Raw genomic sequence first — 9,304 nt, forward strand, 5'->3', positions numbered from 1 at the left:
TTAACAAAAGTTAGATTAGAAATTAGACAAAAAACACTTTCAAAATGTTATACGATGTTCGAATGGTCTCTCCGACTCAATAGATCCAAACCACTCTTCCGAACAATACTAGAACAACGACGTTTTGGACTCAGAGCACGGACATGAAACGACATACGACTACGGAGAAACTTACCAATTAGTTTCATGATAGTACGGCAAAAGCCACAACATACTTTTTTGTTTAGAGTCATACCAGCAATGAATATAGATTTTCATTCGCAGACTTAGAGTTTATGAAGAAAAAACTTCAATGCATTCAACAGGCGCTAAATAAATTATTATTGTTCAATAACGATTGATAAAAACATCACTAATGGTTCCTTCAACTGCAGTACTATATAAAAATTATATAAAAAATAATTTATTAAAAATTAAAAAAAATTAGTAGCATGACAATAAATTGTTAGTAAATATCATTCATCTTGTTGTTCCAGCTTCATCACCTAAACATAACAGCCATCATAAATAAACTAACTTCATCAAAACTAAAAGTCACAAATTGTTTTTTTAAAACTTTTAAACTTTATATTATCTAAATCTAAAAACTTTTAATCTAAAACAAGATCATCAAGGCTTATCCTTGGATCTAATTTAATTTTCTATCCTTAATTTTAATTCTGATCATCAAGGCTTATCCTTGGATCAACATAACAATTTTGTTCTCCCCCACCCACCTATCAAGTGTCTAACGACCTCAAACGTCGATTCACTCTCCAACCTTTTCAAAAGACCCAGGACTAACAGAAAATTTTCAAATATTAACCATTTAAATTAGGCTAAACAGTGAAGAACTTCGGTTATTCATCCTTCACTTGACCCCCTCCTCTTATACGACCCAGGATAGATCATAGACTTAGTAAGTTTAAAATAGTATCTAACGAACTACTCGCGTTCTAATTATACCTGAACCTTGTGGATCGATTTACTATTCTCCAAACCTTGAACACAATCACTACCCCTAGGTAAGATTAAGTAAGTTAACACCTTAGCTTATATTAGTCACAAGAAAGTATAATCATTCTCCGGAATCGATATATCTTTCTCTCCAACCCTGAATAAAAAGACCCAGGCTAAGCTAACCAAAAAATCGTAAGGACTAACAGTCTAGGAAACAGAAACCACTTACAAACAACCTTGCATCCATCATCCTAAACCTTATGACATTAAAAAATTTAGGAAATAAACAAACAATCGTCATACACAATTGTCAAATTGAAAATTAAAAATACGATCTTGTTATCACCCCGCATACACAAACAACTGAATATATACACACAAAACGGCAAACACTAAAAAGAATAATTTTAAGTAAACAGCGACAAATAACACGAAAAAGATTTTCAAAGAACCGAAACGCATTTTCCGACTCAGAAGTCAGTAGTCTCGACGCATTATACAAAGTAGAAGATTCAATAAATCAATCTTATCCGATTCAAGACTCAATATATTTTTCAGACTCAGAAACAAATACAATCTCATCGAAAAAAGGAAAAAATAGAACAAAAAAGAAACACAAGCATAAACCAGTCCATCTGTACAATTGGAGTCAGCACATTAGACATATTAACAACTATTTATTAACAGTCATCAAACAAAAAGATGATCAGCCCCACTCAAAGTGACGAAAGAATAGATCACGAACAAGTATTCCCTTTTGTCATAGACTCAGATACTGATAGAGGACAAGTAAAATTTTGTAAAAATTTACTCATAAATTTATTTGAACCAGGAACCAGCCCATGTAAAACAGAATTTCCAGATATAAGAATAAGAAGACAACTAATAGACCACTATATAAAAGATATCGCGAAAACAACACAACAATACAGTATCTACACTATAGGAATCTGTACACCAGAAAACAAGAAATATGTTCTTCAAACAGATGATCTTGATCTCGAATTTTCAAAAGTATTCACCGACTATATTTAAAATATACAGCACCATAACTCACAGAGAGCAAACTCAATATTCACAAATGAAGTTTTTGCTATAATATACACAAATTTAAATATATTAGAAACAACACAGACCCAAAGTACATCACCACTTCAAGCATCTAGACATACCAGAGTTAGAAATGATATCACTGCCTTTTCTACATTTTTATACGCAATTCGCGAAAATTTTTCAAACAATGATGTTTCACAAAATTCCAAACATGATTTACAAAAAATACTAGCATGGTTTATCATTGATTATTTCGGACATAATATAGATTTAATACACGAAGTAAGAAAAAATTTTAGACCTCAAAACACCACTGACGACACAGTCATCCACGAACAATCAGATTATGTTTGGGACCCTGATTGGTCACTTCCCAAATGCTATTTCAAGTCAAGCAATACATACAATATCTATTCACCGGAATTATATAAATATTATACCATTCACAATTGACGCCACACCTCTAACTTATAATACATTTTTGCCTGATACACAAAATAGTACTTTAAATTCAACGGTTATACAAAACGAAAACCTCAATGGAACTCAAAATCCTACACAACAAGATATTCAAATACCATCACAGTTCATAAATGAAGAAATTGTACACACGACAGTAACAACTACACAACAAATATTTCACCAATACATCCAAATCTCACAACACCAAAAAACAATAAGGTGACATCACCTCAAATAACATTACAATTAACTGTAAAACCTTCAGCCACTTTAGCCCCTAAACTTTCACATATGGATTATCAAACGTATAGACCTATGACAAGACCACCAAGATCACAGAGAACATTCACGAGAAACAATTTTGCAGAACACAATTATAACTATACACACCCACCAAGAACAAACTATTCACCACGAAAACCTAATAATAATCATATATATTCTCGCAATTGGGATAGACCAATGACATCCAACAATTCAGTAAATTTTCAACCAAATCAACGTCCTACACAGGATTACAGTGAAAATTACCCCTTTTTTCAACAAAATAAAAACAAGCCACAAAAACCCCACTATACGGATTATGTATCATCCGATGATGATCATTTACCAGATATTTTTCAACCATACCTACAAGAGTACCGACCACGAAAACCACAACGTAACCAATATAAAAGAATTTTCCCTGAAAACCCACTAGATTTTCAAGACCAACAACCACAAGTTCCCAATTCATATAATGCACAATTTTTTCAACCAATACCAACACGAAATCCAATGACTATGCATTCATATCAACCAAATCAAATGCAAAATGAAATCCCATTACCATATTAATTACAACAACATGAAATCACAAAAAATCAATTAACAAATTTTTCACAAATGCCAAACGCCGCAGAGTCATTACAAATGACGATGAACCCATACCTCATGGGAGGATCATCAATAACATCAAATAAACCACTCATGGTTTTTACAGGAACAGACCCTGAATACTCAGTAGAAGATTACTTAAACGCAGTCACAGCAAATTTAATTCTAAATATAGGACCTGAACCAATAAATACACCACTCCATCAAAATTGGATACATCGCCGCACAGCGTTAATACAAACGATATTAGACGGCGCAGCACAAAAATGGTTTTCAGTACTACCTATAGAAATAAAATCAGATTGGAAAAGATTCACACAAGAATTTTCAAAAATGTTCAATTCTGAAAGAAACAAACAACATCAAAGAGTTTTATGTAATGAAATCAGAAGATTACCAAATGAAACAATAAAACAACTAGCAGTTAGAATCGAAACACTAGTTCGAAAAGCATATTCACTTAATACGCATGATTACAAAAACACAAAAATGACAGAAATCTTAATGATGACCTTAACACCACAATTAAGAAAAATTGCGATAAAGAAAAGAGCATCTCATCTTTCCTCAATTCGTGAACCTGATTTAGATTTCAGAAAACTAGTCGATAAACTAGAACAAGCAGAGATCACAATGAAACTCGAAAAAACTGAAAATTTGAAATTACAATATGTTAATCACATCGAAACAAAAACAACACACATAAATAATATACAAGAAACTGAAATTATAAACATCTATGAAAAGAATCCAAATTGGAAAGTCAAACCATCTTTTAAGAAATGGTGTAATTATTGTCGACGATACGGACACAGTATCTCAGAATGTAGACAAAAACAGCAAGACAACCAGAATAAACCTTCAAAACACAAGGAACCAAACAAATCATTTTACCAATACATTAAAAAAGACCGAAATTTACCAAACAAAAATGTATACAGTAACAATAACTCTGGAAAACCACTTCCAAAAAATCAAAACTATTCTCGAAATCAATCACCACATAACTCTAGTTATAGAGGTAGATCACCTGAACAGAGAAATTCAAGGAATTTTTCACAAAACAGATATAGTAGATCAAATAGTCGAAACAACTACCCACGATCAAACTCAAACTCAATGCAACAACAAACATCAAGTTACCAACCAAACAGAAACAGAAGCTATTCAAACAATCAATCACGAAATTCATCTTATAATAGAAATAGACACTATTCAAATAATAGGAATAGAAACTACTCGAACAACAGAAATAGAAGCTATTCCAACAACCGTAATAATCATCCAAACAATAGATCACGGAATAACTCATACAATAGATCAAACTATCATCGATCAAATAACAATCAATAGAATAGATCGAGAAACAAATCACAAAACCGAAATTCCAGTTATAATAACAGATACAGAAATTATTCACAATCACCACATAGGAATAATAATGGTTATCGCAATTCCCCATATCGACATAGAAGCAATACACCAAAACATCAAAGACAAATAAATCAAGTAGAAACAAGCGAAGAAATGACTTCAGACCCCCCAGGTATCGATAACACAGAAGAAATACTAGTAAATCACATTAATTGCGAATCAACAGACAGTGAAAGCGATACAGATAATAATATCTTAATTAATATGATAACTGTCGAAAATGACTACGAATCAGTCACATATGAAGAACCTTTTAGCTCACACATATACGAAAATCAACTAGAACTCCTTAACAATTTTTATTTAGGACCAAATAATAATCCTACACAAATCAACCAAGAAGCACACAAAATTGACACAGAAAATTCATTTAATACAAACGAAATGAAAAATTTAATCACAAATCACATATATCAAAACGTACAAAAAGAACCGCCACGAGAAAAATTTTGACAATCCCATTTCTTTTAGAAAGCACAAGAAGCAAAGAATTTCAACCACCAGATCTTGAAAATGATTTTTTAATCGACTCAGGCGCAGAATCAAATATTATCAATATTCCTACATGGAATGAAATAAGATTATTACATCCAAATCTAAAACCTTTAGTAACATCTAGTAAGTTAGCAACAGCACAAGGATGAATGTTAACAAATTATGGAAAAATCCAACTATTCCTTGTTCCCACAAGAACAATAGAACAAAATAAAATACTAAATAAGCCATTCAAACAGATATTTCATATTACTGATATTAAACACAATATCATAGTTATACCGTTTATTACTAAGTATATACCAACCATAAATATACTAAATAGCAAGTTACACATAAAAGATAAATACACAAAAATAAAAAATACCGCTTTAACATTTTTCCAAAGATTAAACAAGCAACCACCATTTTTCTCAAAATTCTACCCAATTTTTAACCAAGAACGAAGACACCTGAATCCACTATCAGGAATCGTCTACAATTCTCAAAAAAACAAGTCCATCAATACAATACAAACCAAAATAGACAAAAACTATATATGTCAGATTTTGAATTCAGACCAATTCATAAATTTTTCAAAATAACCATATCATCAATCAGATATGAAAAAGACATTAAAACAGATCCTATTTCACTCCACGTATATAATAATACATCAAATAAGATTACACTACCCCTAGGACTATTGGGATATTGCGAAACAAACGCAACAACTTCACCTGTACAAGAGAAAGCCTACAGAGTAAATAATATATTACAATTACTTGACATTTGTCAATCCACTATTCTTAATGAAAATTATCTATAAATAATATAATAAGTAATGAAAAAAGAAAAACATACTATTTCACAAAAACCCCATATTTCAAACCAACTTTTGATATAACAAACTATACAAAAGATCAACAAACATTTTTAACTATGTTCAATTTCCAGCATTCACAAATTACACAAAGTGAATTTGATAAGCTAGCACAACAGCTATTAAAATATTAATCAGTCTACGCAACAACAAAATTTGACGTAGTTAAAGTCAGTTTATCCCTACACCTTCCATTAAAACCAGACGCAGTTTTCAAAAAACAAAGAGCTAGTAAAGTACCTATTCACTTACACGATAAAGTCAACAGATTATTAGATATTTTAGAACAATATAAAATTATATCACCAGTAAACAAAGAAGAACAGCCAAAAGGAAACAAATTTATCAACCCCCTTATCATTTTAGCAAAAGTCGAATCACTAAAGATAGTTTTAGACGCCAGATATCTCAATTCACTAATTGATGAATCTAAATGTAATTGGCCCATTGAAACTATACAAGTAATTTTAACAAAAATTAATGGAAAATATTTCACAACTGCAGACATGAACAGTGCTTACAACCAAATGCCTTTAGACGAACAGTCACGACGTCTAACACAATTCGTTATTGGAAACCAACAAAACGAATTTAATCGATTATTCTATGGCATATCCCTAGGACCAGCAGCTTTTTCAGCTTTTATGAGCAAAATTTTTAGACCACTAATATTAAAGAAAAACGCAATCACATATTTAGACGATGTCTTTATGCAATCACAAACTAAAGACGAAATGTTTACAGTTTTAGAACAATATCATAAAATTCTTCACAAAGAAAATCTGAAAGCAGCCCCAGATAAATCACATTTCTTTTTAACACGAGTAAAATTTTTAGGACATAACAGAGAACAAAATACTATTACCCTATTAAAATCACGCAATCCAAAAACTCCAACCACCGACAAATAAAAAGAAGATTCAAGAATTCCTCGGAATGTTAAATTTCTTAAGTAAATACGTTTATAAAATGCAACTATACTTAAGACTTTTTTATAACAACCTTAGACAACAAAATAATTTTGAATGGACAGAGCTCGATTTGAGTACGATTTGAAGAAGTCAAAAAACTCTTAACGGAACAAATATCAAACACAATTCCAGACCCAAATCAACCATTTTACGCTATGTGCGATGCTTCAAATTTTGGCATCGGCTCAGCACTACTACAATCACATAGTGGAACAAATAAAATGAATTTAATATCAGCAAATTCACGACTTTTTACACAAGCCGAATTACGACTCTCTACACTAATGAGAGAATGTACCGCAATCATTTATACACTAACCGAATATGAATTTCTAATACTTGGATCAAAACATCCAACAGTTTTATTCACAGATCATAAACCATTTATATTTCTTTTTACACAAAAATCAAATCCAAATCATAGAGTATATATATTTCAACTAATCCTAATGAAAATCCCAAACTTACATATAGTTTGGACAGCAGGAAAAAACCTAGCATTACCAGACACCTTAAGTAGAAATACACCCTCCAGAACTACTTACACGAAAAACTACAGTTGAAATTCCAAAAAATATTAAATTCTATCTCGCAAAAGACGAAACATCACCTCGATTAGAATGCAAATACGCAGTTAAAACTGACATTGACCAAACACAAACAATTAACCTACAACATTTTCCACTCTACTAGATTGCCAAAACAATCACTACGAAGTTAACTTACTAGACACATCAACATTTAAACCTATTCCACACTCACAATGGATAAAAAACAATACTCAACAAAAGAAAGTCAAACAACAATCACATAAAAAGGATTTTTTTCCTCTAATCGAAAAAGAAAACCTAACTGATAAAATAAATTTATCAGGACCCCAAGTTCAAGACACAAAATATACAATCAACCAAGTTTTTAACCTTCGCGACCCACTTGATGCAATTCCCTAACAAAAGTAGAAATTGACAATATTTTTCTCCCACCAACAGACAAAATCACAATTGAACTTTTGAAACAATATCAAAATTTAGACCCAGTAATCAGACAACTCAAATCATGGCACAAATATAAAACAAAACCAGCAAAAGCTGATACCACAATTTTAGGAAACAAAACACTTCTTCGATATTTCCGAAAATTTAATAACAAATCAGTAAACGAAAGCACAGATCTTTTAGAATATCAATTAGATGATTCTAAAGTCCCCTGTCTTCCTTTAAGTATGATATTGATAGCATTTAATATCACTCATACACAAAATACAAAAGGACACTCCGGATCAGAAAAAAAACATATTCAAATTTTACACAAAATTTTTATTTTCCAAACGCTCCAATATGGATAAAAGTATTATGCAATGATTGTATAATATGTCAACTAAACAAACCTTATCCAAATCAAAAATAAATAGCACAAAAACAAGATTTTAAAGGACAAAGTCTATATTTCAATCACAGAATATCATTTGACACAAAAGGACCAATTTCCCCATCTTCAGAAGGAAATTCATACATAATGGTTATTGTTGATGCATTTACACATTATGTAGCACTTAACCCAGTACCACATTGTAACGCTTATTACGCTTACACGACACTCTACGAACACTGGATAGCAAAATTTGGACTACCAGAAATTTTAGTAACAGATAATGGAACAGAATTTATTAACAATGAAATAATCACACTCTGCCATCTATATAATATCAAACACAAACCGCGTACATCTCATGCACCTTGGACAAACGGATTAGTCGAAGGCATGAATCGTTCTTTACAAGAATATCTAAGATGTATCATAAATGGAAATGACACAAAATACACAGAATGGTCAACAGATGTAAAGCTATTCCCATTAGCATACAACTCACAAATAACGACAACTTTAGGAATGTCACCATATGAAATTGTTTTTAACACAAAACCAAGAAAACCAATAATGTTCACCGCAAATGCACATAAAAATGCACTAGGACATTGCACACCGACTAAAGATTCAATATGCTATAATCTACCATTGCATACACATGATGAAGATCATTTTCATCACCCAAAAATTCTCAAACCAGCCTCCGGTACACAAACCGAATGGATTTTAAACAGAGATAAAAAGCATAACGAAATTTACCAAAAAGTAACAAAAAAATTGTTACAACGACAAAACATTAATCAGCAAGTTAATCAGCGATTTACACCAGCCACCGATCTAAAAA

This window comes from Symsagittifera roscoffensis, chromosome 7, assembly GCF_963678635.1.
Source record: "Symsagittifera roscoffensis chromosome 7, txSymRosc1.1, whole genome shotgun sequence".
Classification (NCBI taxonomy): Eukaryota; Metazoa; Xenacoelomorpha; order Acoela; family Convolutidae; genus Symsagittifera; species Symsagittifera roscoffensis.